A 12,243-nucleotide genomic window follows, 5' to 3' on the forward strand; every position below is an offset into this window, starting at 1 on the left:
GTAAACTCTGGCAAATTAACTATTCCCACGCACTGTGGGATTGTACTTGTTATACTTCTGAGCCATGCAGAAACAGGTCCTTTGGCCCACCTACTTCTGCTCTAGCTTCATATTCAGATAATTACTTCTTCTTAAAAACCTCTGTTGTTTTGGTCATGGCTTCCAGCAGTCCAATTGTGGAGTTTTGGTTGGATGGCATTAAGACCAGTTGGCTTCAGGGCCTACCAATTTCCACTTCAGGTTCTCAATCAAGCATTAGATCCTTTATCATTCAGACAAGGGCCTCTAAAATGAACCGGTTTGTGCCCATTTGTCTGAGGATGTCTCAGCCCCAAATGACTTTGGATCCATATGGATCTACAAAAGCATATACAGGTAGTTTTGCTATAACATGTTTCTATGACTACATTGGATATAATGCAATTGATGAATTAGGGAACATTATTTGTATTATGCAGGCCAAATTGGTTATAATGCGATTTCCATTGGAACTAGCCCCATAGTAATCAGACACCATTGTCTCTTAAGGACACAGGCTGCCAGTTTCACTGCAGGAGGCCATTTAAGAGAGTTACATAGGATATCGACAAGCAGAAAAAAGCTGTCATGGAAAAAGAACAGCTTACGTGCAACCCCCCCGCAGTAATCAGACACCATTGCCTCTTAAGAACACAGGCCGTCAGTTGAACCACAGGAGGCCATTAGAAAGAATTACTTTGGATATTGACAATCACTTCTATTGAGACTTGTTCAATTATACTGTATTAAACAATGATACATACAGCTTTTAGTATTTTTAGCCTGCAGTAACAAAATAAACTTATAGCTCTTAAAAAGATCATTATATCTGAAAATCCTGTGGTTAAAAATAACTTTGTTATTGTGAGGTTGAAACTCTTTAGCTCCTAACTCCTTTTTCCCATTGATACAGAATCAGGTTTATTATCACTGACATGATGTGAAATTTATTGTTTTGTAGCAGCAGTATAGTGCAAAGACATAAAAATCTATAAATTACAAAAAGAAATAAATAGTGCAAAATAAAAGGAATAACAAGGTAATGTTCATGGGTTCATGGACCATTCAGAAATCTGATGGCAGAGGGGAAGAAGCTGTTCCTGAATCATTGAGGGTGGGTCTTCAGGCTCCTGTACTTCCTCCCAAATGGTAGCAACAAGAAGAGGGCATGTCCTGAATGGTGAAGGTCCTTAATGATGGATGCTGCCTTCTTGAGGCACCGCCTTTTGAAGATGTCCTCGATGGTGGGGAGGGTCATGCCCATGACAGAGCTGGCTGAGTCTACAACCCTCTGCAGCCTCTTGTGATCCTGTGCATTGGAGGCTCTATATCAGACTGTGATGCAACCAGTCAGAATGTTCTCCACTGTACATTTATAGAAATTTGTAAGAGTCTTTGGAGACATACCGAATCTCCTCAAACTCCTAACAAAGCAGAGCTGCTGATGTGCCTACTTTGTGATTGCATCAATGTGTTGGGCCCAGGATAGATCCTCTGAGATGCTGATGCCCAGGAACTTGAAGCTGCTTACCCTTTCCACTGCTGACCCCCTCAATGAGGACTGGTGTGTGTTCTCCCCATTTCCCTTTCCTGAAATCCACAATCAGTTCTTTGGTCTTGCTGATATTGAGTGTGAGGTTGTTGTTGTGATACCACTCAACCAGCTGATCTATCTCACTCCTGTACACTTCATCACCATCTGAGATTCTACCAACAACAGTGGTGTCATCAGCAAATTTATAGATGGCATTCGAGCTGTGCTTAGCTGCACAGTCAGGAGTGTCGAGAGAGTAGAGCAGTGGGCTAAGTACACATCCTTGAGTGAGGAGGAGATGTTATTAGTGATCTGCACTGACTATGGTCTCCCAATAAGAAAGTCAAGGATCCAGTTGCAGAGGGAGGTACAGAGGCCCAGGTTTTGAAGCTTGGTTATTGGTACTGAGGGAATGATGGTGTTTAATGCCAATCTGTAATCGACAAACTGTAGCTTGACATATGTCTTGCGGTTGTCTAGGTGTTCCAAAGCAGAGTGGAGAGCCAGTGAGTTTGCGTCTGCTGAAGACCTGGTAGACGAATTGCAGTGGGTCCAGGTCCTTGCTCAGGCAGGAGTTAAATCTAGCCATAACCAGCCTCTCGAATCACTTCATTACAATTGTTTTGATAACATGATTTTTTATAACACTATGTTTCTTAGGAAAGCAACTATCGCATTAAAGCAGAACTACCTGTATCGAAGGAGCAATGCATGACAGTGGTAAAGAATGGGAATCCTGATCGATTTCCACTCAACAAATAAAAGAAAATCACAAGTTTCTTTGGGAATATGTGCCACATAATGCTACTTTTGTTACATGTGATTGAAATTTGACAACTCAGAGTGAGACATGATAATGACTAATTTGCATCACTCTGGAAATTTTACTGGGTATTTCCTTTGTGCACCTGATATTTCCAATGGACTGGATGATGTCACTCCCCATATAGTGCTCCTGTTGCTGCATTGCAGGGGGAATTAGACTCAGTCATTCCAAGAGCAATCACCATTGCATTCTGCCAGTACAACCATGTTTTAATAAAGCAGCACTGGATTGGGACCTCTGTAGTAATTCCTTTATTCACCTTTGATCCTTTTGCCATCACAAACTACCACCCCCAACTCATTTCTTAATTTCATTCCTGAGGGCCCAGGCCCTTACCCTCCAATCTCTCGATACTCTAGTATCCTCAATGCTCTGATGTTTCGAGCCCTATGTACTTTCAAAGGGTGTCTCGCTTTGTAGAGTTACTTTATAGCTGGGTATTCCAGAACTTGCTTGAAGGATCACAACTCTTCTTGATAATATATTAGCTTTCTGGACTTGATTATATAATGCACAATTTCAAAGTATGTGCATTACACTAAATTTGGAAATGTTATAATATGCATGGTGCAGTGAATGAAGATAATGCCACGTCCCCCTTTGTACATTTTGTTAAGAAAGTATACTTTTGGGGGAAAAGAGTTTTCGAGATCCTCAGATATATTAATGAAGGTGATGTAATTACTTTAGTGAAAGAATGAAAATAAGCATCAAGTGGCTACTGTGGTGAAACTTTGAAAATCTGATTATAGCACATGACTTTGGTGTTAATTGCTAATTCCCATGATTTGAGTATGCCTGGAAGAACTAAATCTGGCACCTTGAAATTTAGCACTCCAGCACTGATTCAAACCAATTTTCATAGAGCGAGATATGTAGATTCCATGTTTTTACTTTCATTGAAATTGTGGTGTGGACTAGTTAATACATAAAGGCAAGTTTCAGGATAGCTCATAGCAAATGGCGCTTCTTGGATGTGACTTTTCTTATTATTTATATAATATGTGGGTATTATTGGCAATACTGGCATTTCATAACTGCCCTGGAGAAGGCCTCCTTGTATTGTTCTAAACCTATGATGAAGTTACTTCCACTGTGTTATTGGGCAGGGAGTTCCAGAATTTGGACCCTGCAATGATGAAGGAAAGGCTCTGGGTAGTCAGAGTACCCAGCCTCTGACCTGCTTGCCAATGATATCAAAATTTGCAGAGTGGTTGGTAATGAAGATGAAAGTTCTAGGCTATTGGAAAAGAATAATTGATTGGTTAGTTGAGCACAAGAGTCACAAATGGAACTTAGTCTCGTGAAGTAAAAGGCAATGCCCAGGGTGAAACAAGGGAAGGGAATACATATTTGGAAGTGTAGAGCAACAAAAGGATCTTGGGAGTGCTGAAGTAGAAGGGCAGGTAGGCCATGTGATTAATAAGGCATATGGTCCAGTTACCTTTATTAGCTGAAGCATGGGAAACAAGAACAGCTAGGTCATACGAGAACTATACAAGAAAACTAGCTATACCACAAATAGAGTACCTTTTCACATTCTAGTCACTACACTACAGGAAGGATATGATAGCAGTGGTGGTTAAAGAGAAACTTTACCACAATGTTGCCAGGGCTGGAGAATTCTAGTCATGAGAAAAAAGTAACAAGGGGTTGCTTACTATAGATCAAAATTGAGGGGAGATTTAATTGAGGTGTAGAAAATTATGGAAGGCTCAGACAGAGTAACTAGGAAAGTTTTATTTCCCTTAGCAGAGAGTCCAATAACTAGGGGACATAATTTTAGGTCAAATAGTGGAGGGGGTTAGAAAGGAAATGAGAAAATGATTTTCACCCGAAGAGTAGTAGGGATCTGGAATTCATTGCCCAAAAGGTGGTGGAAGCAGGAAAAAATATTATATGGCTATGAGGAAAGATCAGGGGAGTTGGATTAATTGGATAGTTCTTTTAAAGAAGTTGTTCAGTTAAATTATCCAAAATAAATAATGATAGTAATCAATTCTGGGTGAATTTGCACCAATCACAAAACTGCATTGGGTACTTCTGGGTGGGATCTATACTACTTTGTCTAATGTTGTCTGAACACAGATGCACATATCATGAAGTTGCAAAGCATATTTTGCAAAGCATATGCAAAGCATACCTAATATAAATTGGAGATCCCAGCTCTAGAAAACGTTTGTCTTTCTACAATCACAAATAATTAAAGCACGGTCAGTTAAGCTCTATATGTAGCCACCATTCAACGAGCCAGACAGCTCAGAATGGCATACTTCACAAGGAGGCTCCAAAACTCAGTAGAGACTGTTTACGTGCCTCCCTATGCTCAGGCTGCACTCAAACTAGCAAAGAATATATTTCAGAAAATTTAACCTCAGGGGAACTGATTTAATGGGTGCCTCAATGGTCTTTCATGAGGAAGAGGAGGACGCTTTCTTCTAGACCAGTAAAGCACTACCGCAGAGAAGGTTACTTCCTCCTATTTCTGGAAAGTTCCACCTCACTGAAGTACATGAAGCACATAGCATTTTTATTATATACATTATTGGCTTGTTTACTTGTGACGGGGATGTTGCAAAGTGTGGGGTTATGGGGTGGTTGTAAGTATGTGTGTGTCTGAGTGAATGTCAGTATTAAAGAATGGTCTTTATTGTGCTGTAGAAATTATCATACCAAGTGACGTTATGCTATTGTTTTCCAGCATTAATTACTCCATTACACATGGAAACCAGCATATACCTCATATTCCATCATTTCAATATCTCTCAGAGAACCTTGTGTCCTTATCATGTGCTCTCCAGCCTCTCACTCCATTATGTCCTCTCTACCTTTCTCCCCCTTTGTGGCAGCCATAATGTATGCTGCTGCTTTTTGCTGACATACTTCTCTGACTGCTGTGCATTAAAATGGAAACAGCTTTGAAAGGCTGGGATCGTTTCTGGTGTGACCAGTGCAGGTCACAAATTAAGACATTTATTTGTGTGGAAATCATTATAACACTGTTGCATACTCATTTATAGTCAGTTTTGCAGTCTTTTTGAACAAGCCAATTTAGCACACCAAAATAAATGACATCCAATTTATAGGCATAAATTTTTTCAAGTTTTTTTTAATTGCTTCCACATGTTGTCCAGGGAGTATCGAGACATACATTTAGAATCCCTGTGATCCATATAGAATCCACTCTATTCACTGTCTGCTTCTGATCCTTGAGTCATGAGCAACATTTTCTATTTCACAGTATTAATTACAATTTGCCATCTCCGTCTTGTGCTCCCTCCTCCCTTTCTCAGTTTGTCAATTTTATAGTTAATTTTGGGATTTAGGCCACAATGCAGATTAGAAGCAACAGGGATCCAATCAACCATTCCCTGCAGGACTCAACTCAATACGTTCCAAAAATCTGACATCACAATGTTCTTTATATTGATGAGTGCTTTGTGATACCTAGGGGCATATCTCAGTGGGCAGGTACAAAGGATCAGCCTGTGGTCCTTCTGTTTTTACTGATCTACATTAAATGACCTGAATACTGAAACAAAGTGCAAGTTTGACAGATGTGCTGAGTAGCATTTCAACATTCTGAAAGGAACTCACTGAGCTGAACTGGACAAAATGTTAACCTATTTGTAAACATCTTTTAGCAATAACAAGTAAGCAAGCAAAGAATCAGAGAACTTTGGCACCTGAAGGGGACTCCAATTCAGAAATAAGTTACCTAGTAAAGAAAGTAATTGAAGAGGGCTACAGCATAGAGTCACTTCATGCAGAAAGTTGCTTCAGGCAGAAAAAAACAAAATTGTTCACATTGGAATTTAGTTCCCCAGGCCTACATGGCAAGATAACAATAAGGAAATATGGCACAGATGGCCAGTCAGTAAGCAGAGCAAGGCCTAGGTGGCTAAACAGAAACTGATCATGTGACTAATTACATGTCCATGCCAGTGAAAAATGAGGATAAGGGATGGGAGGAATGAACATCAGAGTTACAGTCAGAGGCAGCCATGGTGCAGTCAAAAGAGTATTTGATCAGGTGACTTGAGAAACTCTGCCCAGGCTGACTATCTGAGAAATATCTGTACATAATAATTATCAGTTAAATTGAGAATCTGAGAGTGGAATAGTTTAAGTGATTTGAAATTACAATAGTGATTTGTAATAGTGGTAGAGTATTGATACTATTTGTAGAGGGTATACAATTCAATCTGAATAAAGTTATTTGGTTAAGGGATTCCCACTGTCTCTTGATGTAAATCAAAACTTTAAGGAATAGAAGAGTTCCTTAGAGAACCTGTCCTGACAAGCAAGTTTATTCAGTGTTCCGCTTATCCTCAGTGTATCCTCTCTCTATCTCAATGTTTATCAGTGGGTGCTTTCAATATCCTAATATTCTACTGTCTGCCTTCTCTCTATTCTGCTGTTCCCGATGGATCTCTCTATACTCCACAACTCATCAATATACCCATCTACATTTTACCATTGCCCACTGAATTCCTCCTATGTATTATTGTCCCCATATGCTTTGCTATTTCTCACTGGAGTTTCTTGTTCAACTTGTCCATTTTTACGAGAACTAGGCAATGCTGGCAAGGCCAGCATTAATGCACTTCTCTAATTGCACTTGGGAGGGCAATGCTGAACAATTTTCTCGAACTTCTTCAGTCCTTCCAATGAAGTTGCTTGCATAGCATTGTTGTTGGGTGTTCTAGGACTTAGACCAAATGAAGAAGAAGAAACAGCAATATATTTCCAAGTTACGAAGAGGTGTGACCTAGAGGTGAACTTGCAAGTGGAGGTGTTTCCATGCACCTCCTACCCTTGCCCTTCTTGGTTGTAGAGGGCAATGGTTGAGAGCATCTCTTGAGGCCACCTTGATGAGTAATTATATTGTTTAGATGGTATACACCACAGCTATAGTACAGTGACGGTATATTGGGGGGAGTAAATGGTTAAGAAGGGAAAATCAGCTGTGAATCGACTGAGTCATTTTGTCCTTGATGGTGTCAAGTTTCTTGAGTGTTGTTGGAGTTGCACTCATCCAGGTAGATGGAGAATATTCCAACATACTCTTGACTTGTGTCTTGTAGTCTTGTAAATGCCTTGAGCAGTTACAAGATACACTACCTCTGACTTGCTCTTGTAGCAACAGTATTTGTGTGGTTATCCCAGTTATGCTTCTAGTCAACAGTGACCAAGACTTACCCCCACCCCGGATGTTGCCAGTAGGGGACATGGTGATGATAATGCTCCTGAATGACAACTTCACTGGGGATGGCCATTGTTTGGTACTTGTGCCTCCTACCAACCAATGCCTGTATGTTGGCTTGTTGCATGCAGTCATGGGCTGCTTCATTTCCAGAGGAGTTGCAGATGGAATTGACTATTATAAAGCCATCAATAAAAATTTCCATTTCTGACCTGATGATGGAAGAAAAAATATCATTGAAGCAACTAAAGATGAGTGGCCCTAGGACATGGACCTGAGGAAATCGTGCAGTGATATCCTGGTGCTTAGATAATTGATGTCCAACATTCACAACCATCTTCCTTTGTTCAAACTGTAATGAGGTCTGGTCCTAAATTGTCCTGACAAGATTTAGACTGAGCAATGGTCAGGTTATTGGTGAGCAATATCACTCTAACTGCCAATGACAGCTGGTGATTGAAAGCAAGAAGTAATTAGCTGGACTGGATTTGTCCTGCTTTAGGTTGGCAGGCCAATACTAGACAATTTTCTACATCATCAGGTGGATGCCACTGTTCTAAATACTAGAACAGCTTGTCTAGAGATGTTCTATTTCTGGAGATGCTATCAGATATGTCTTAATATCATGTGGAGTGAATCAAATTGGCTGAAAACTGATATTATGATGATGAGGACCTCTATATCACACTATTCCCCATGTACCTCATTTACATTTCATTGTTCCTATTCCTTTGTCCTAATGTTCCCCTCTATATCCCAAGGTCCTTCACTGTGTTCATGGAGCTGTGAGCTAGTAGCACTAAGTGCTGTGCCACTGTTTTCCAGTGTTTTCTTTGGGTGGCATGGAGGTACACTAATTAGTGTTGCTGCTGCCTCCAGGGACCCGAATTCCACCTTGACCTTGGGTGCTGTCTGCATCATGTTTTTATGTTCCTCCACGACTATGTAGGTTTCCTCTAGGTATTCCAAATTTAATCCCACATCCCAAAATGGGTCAATGGCAAAAAGAATCAAAGGGGAGTTGATAGGCATGTATAAGAGAGAATAGATTGCCAGGATACATGGGAAATGGGAAGAGGAATGGGGCTGATAGGTTTGCTTGCTCCCAGGTGAAATGGGCTGAATGCCCTCTTTCTCTGCTATTACATGATATTTGTGCCCTGATCCCTCTATATCCCAACATTCCCTCAGATCTTTTTTCTCTCTACCATTGTTTTGCAGTATATTCATCAATATACTGCTCTAAATTCCACTTTTCCATCGTGTAACCCTCTGTGGGCCACTATTCCCAGTACTCCTCTGCATCTCAGTTTCCCAGTACCTTCTCATATCATCTGCATTTGGGTTTTCATGACAATAGTTGTTACCAGCTATTTTCTGAAATTCCAGTTTATTTAATTAAGTGAATTTAAATTGCTCTCCTACCATGGTGACCTTATGAATTCACATCTCTGCATCACTAATCCAGGCCTCTGGGTTACTAGTTCAGTTATTTATTCCCCAGAATATTTGCTCTATGTTTCACTAATCTCCAGTGAGATCCTAAACATATTATTCTGCATTGTGTCTCCACTGTTTTACATTGTTCATGTGTGTTCCCTGTCCATCTCACTATTCCATATTATGTCCCTTCTACCCTTCACTGTTCCCCAGTGTGCCCCATCTACATCTCAGCATGCCACAGAATCTATGTATCTAATATTCATTTATGTTCTCTCTGCCTTTCCATAGTCTCCTCTACATCCTGTTCCCATTTATCCCTCTGCATTGCAGTTCAGTTTTCCCCAATATGCCCCATGCATATTCAATATTTGCTGTATTCCTCAACATTCAATGTTGTCAATTATTAACTTTATAATCACGTTTCCTAGTTCCCAACTATATTCTACTGTTCCCTTTTGTTTTCCTTCTGTATCCCTAGATATCCTTCCACAGTTCAATGTGCCCTGTAAGTATTTAATAATTGGGATCAGTGGGAGTGACTTTGTTCTATAATTCTCCTGATAAGATAAGATATCTTTATTAGATAAAGATATCACATGTACATCGAAACACACAGTGAAATACATCTTTTTGCGTAGTGTTCTGGGGGCAGCCCGCAAGTGTCGCCACGCTTCCGGCGCCAACATAGCATGCCCACAACTTCCTAACCAGTACGTCTTTGGAATGTGGGAGGAAACCGGAGCACCCAGAGGAAACACCATGCAGACACGGGGAGAACGTACAAACTCCTTACAGACAGTGGCCGGATTTGAACCCGGGTTGCTGGCACCATAAAGCGTTACGCTAACCGCTACACTACCGTGCCTATTTTATACATCTTTACTTTCACAGTGACCCTTCCTGGTTCTGCATTTTAAAAACAGAAACCAGTCTTTCACCCACAATTCTAAAATAAATGACAATCACCTTGAAAATCCTTTTTGTGTGATTGATGCCTTAAAACCCCACAGGATCAAATTTTCTAAATCCCTCTGTCTACAGAGGATAAATGTGAAGAACTCCACTCAAGCAAATATCTACTTTTTATAATGTTTAAATATATTGTTTAAATTTGTCATTAAATCCCTTCAGAGTTAAACATTGCTCCTGATTTCACTTCCAAAATGTGACCCAGATAAGACACATTAATGAGAATGAACAGGACATCTGTCGGTGGGGGATTGGCTCAATACTGTTGATTCTGAAAGGGATGACTGCTCAAGAGGGCTCTTTTACCCGTCAGTCATTTCACTGGAGGCAATGGACAGGCAAACTGAAGAGAGACCAAAAGGGCTGACAGGTTGTATCAGATGTGGAGGCCTCACTGCTTTTTCAGCTTCTATTTCTGTCAGCCTCCGAGCCCTTTTCTGACATAATTCAACTGAGTAACGGACACTATTTTTTTCCAGAAACTGCAGCAAACTTGATATGCCTTGTGATTCTTACTAACCATGTCTAAAGCCTTAAGGTACCAGAGAAGGGATCCAGTATTTAGCTAATCCATAATTGTCCCCTTCTGGTTTTAATTCCTGTACCATACCAGGTACTCAGACTGTGCTTTATTCCATATAACTGCATAGACAGATCTACCTTGCAATCACTAAAGTTGCAGGCAGAGCTTCAGCAGGTATCTGTAGTGAACCAAAGGGGAGAAAATTCCAGATGTATGATTGATAGATTATTTAATTTTATATGTCTCCACGAGTGGATAACTGTGGAGGCCACATCTTGAAGCGCTCCCTTGGTTGGGTAGTATCTACCATTATATTTCCATTTGTAAGAGAAACCAGACCCAGGTACTATGAATTTAAAATAGGCACAGATAAATCCAGAGAACTGAAGAGAAACATTTTTATCTAAAGAACAGTTAAAATGTTGAACTCACTTTTAAAGTAAATATTTGAGAAGAATAGCATTAAAAAGGAAGCTGGATAAACACATGAGGGAGAAAGGAATAGAGGGATTTGTTACTGGGTTGCATGAAGTGGTACAGAAGGAGGATGGTGTATAGCATTAACCCCATCAACCCTCATTCATAGTTAACAGAATGATAAGTAATCATTCTGTTTGTTATCCTTTATATCAGCTCCATCTACCTGATATGGTAAATGGAGCTGATATAAAGGATAATAAACAGAATGATTGTGCAGGCTCAAGCAGCTATTTTCCCTCAATTGATCAAAGGCAGAATTGAGTAACGATTGGTCTTTTTGAGTACCTATTAGGAATCTGCCTATGGAACAAAATCTAAACAAAGCCTAGTATTTTCAAAAGAAGAGATGAACTTAAATAATTGGCAAGGGTGGGGGGGGGGGGAGGCATTGGTGGGTGGAGAAAGAATCCTAATCGCTTGATCCAATTCCTGCTTATTTATTCTGGAGTACCTTCTAATTTGCAGCAACTGGCCTTGAGTTGATGGAGCTGTGAGAAGCGAAAGCAGTGATTTCCACCACCATAGGAAGGTACCATCAACTTGTGGCTGTAAATCAGCAAGAACTGATCGATACAGTGAACTATAAATAGCATCCATTTGGCTGAAGGGCTATGCAGTTGAATAATAGAGTTTCCTTGCACAGAATACAGAAACATAGCAATAAGATTGAAAGGATTTTCCAGAGAGCCTCAGGGGCCATGTGCATTCAGAGGTAGGGAATCTCCAACATAAATCAATGTAAACTCAACATCAAATAAGGAGTCGCATTAATGGGAGATGTTTTAAAGAAAACCCTTAATATCATGGATGCTATTTACATAGGAGGCTTTAATATCAGAGAAATCATTTCTCATCAAACCATGAGTTACTCATGGATTACATTCATGAAAAAGCACTGTGTAAGTTGAAAGCATGTAACTGAAGGCATTAAGTCTGTGGAAAAATAGGGGAATAGAGTTATCATATCAAGATTTGATAACCTTATTTTAAACATTTAAACACAAGGCTATTCCATTATTTTATTTAAATCTTTATTCACAATGGTGTTGACAGGCTGCTGATTTCAATACCACAAAGAATTCTCTGGGCTAGGGAGAATTGTGCAGTCAAACAAAGAGATGGGGAGAGAGCAGTTTCCATCACATCCATCAGGCGGTCTACAGTAATGGCCCACATTTGTTGTGCCAGCCAGAGTGCAGCCCTGAGCCCCACATCTCAGCAATGAACGTTCACACCACTCTCGC

At 40.2% G+C, this 12,243-nt stretch overlaps 1 protein-coding gene across 5 annotated transcripts in view; it reads right to left on the bottom strand.

The window, feature by feature from the left end:
* The window catches only part of shank3a (SH3 and multiple ankyrin repeat domains 3a), an 813,035-nt gene that overhangs the window by 345,484 nt on the left and 455,308 nt on the right, over window positions 1–12,243 (bottom strand). The gene's annotated exons all lie outside the window — the stretch shown is intronic.

Source organism: Pristis pectinata, chromosome 19 (assembly GCF_009764475.1).
Source record: "Pristis pectinata isolate sPriPec2 chromosome 19, sPriPec2.1.pri, whole genome shotgun sequence".
Taxonomy (NCBI): Eukaryota; Metazoa; Chordata; class Chondrichthyes; order Rhinopristiformes; family Pristidae; genus Pristis; species Pristis pectinata.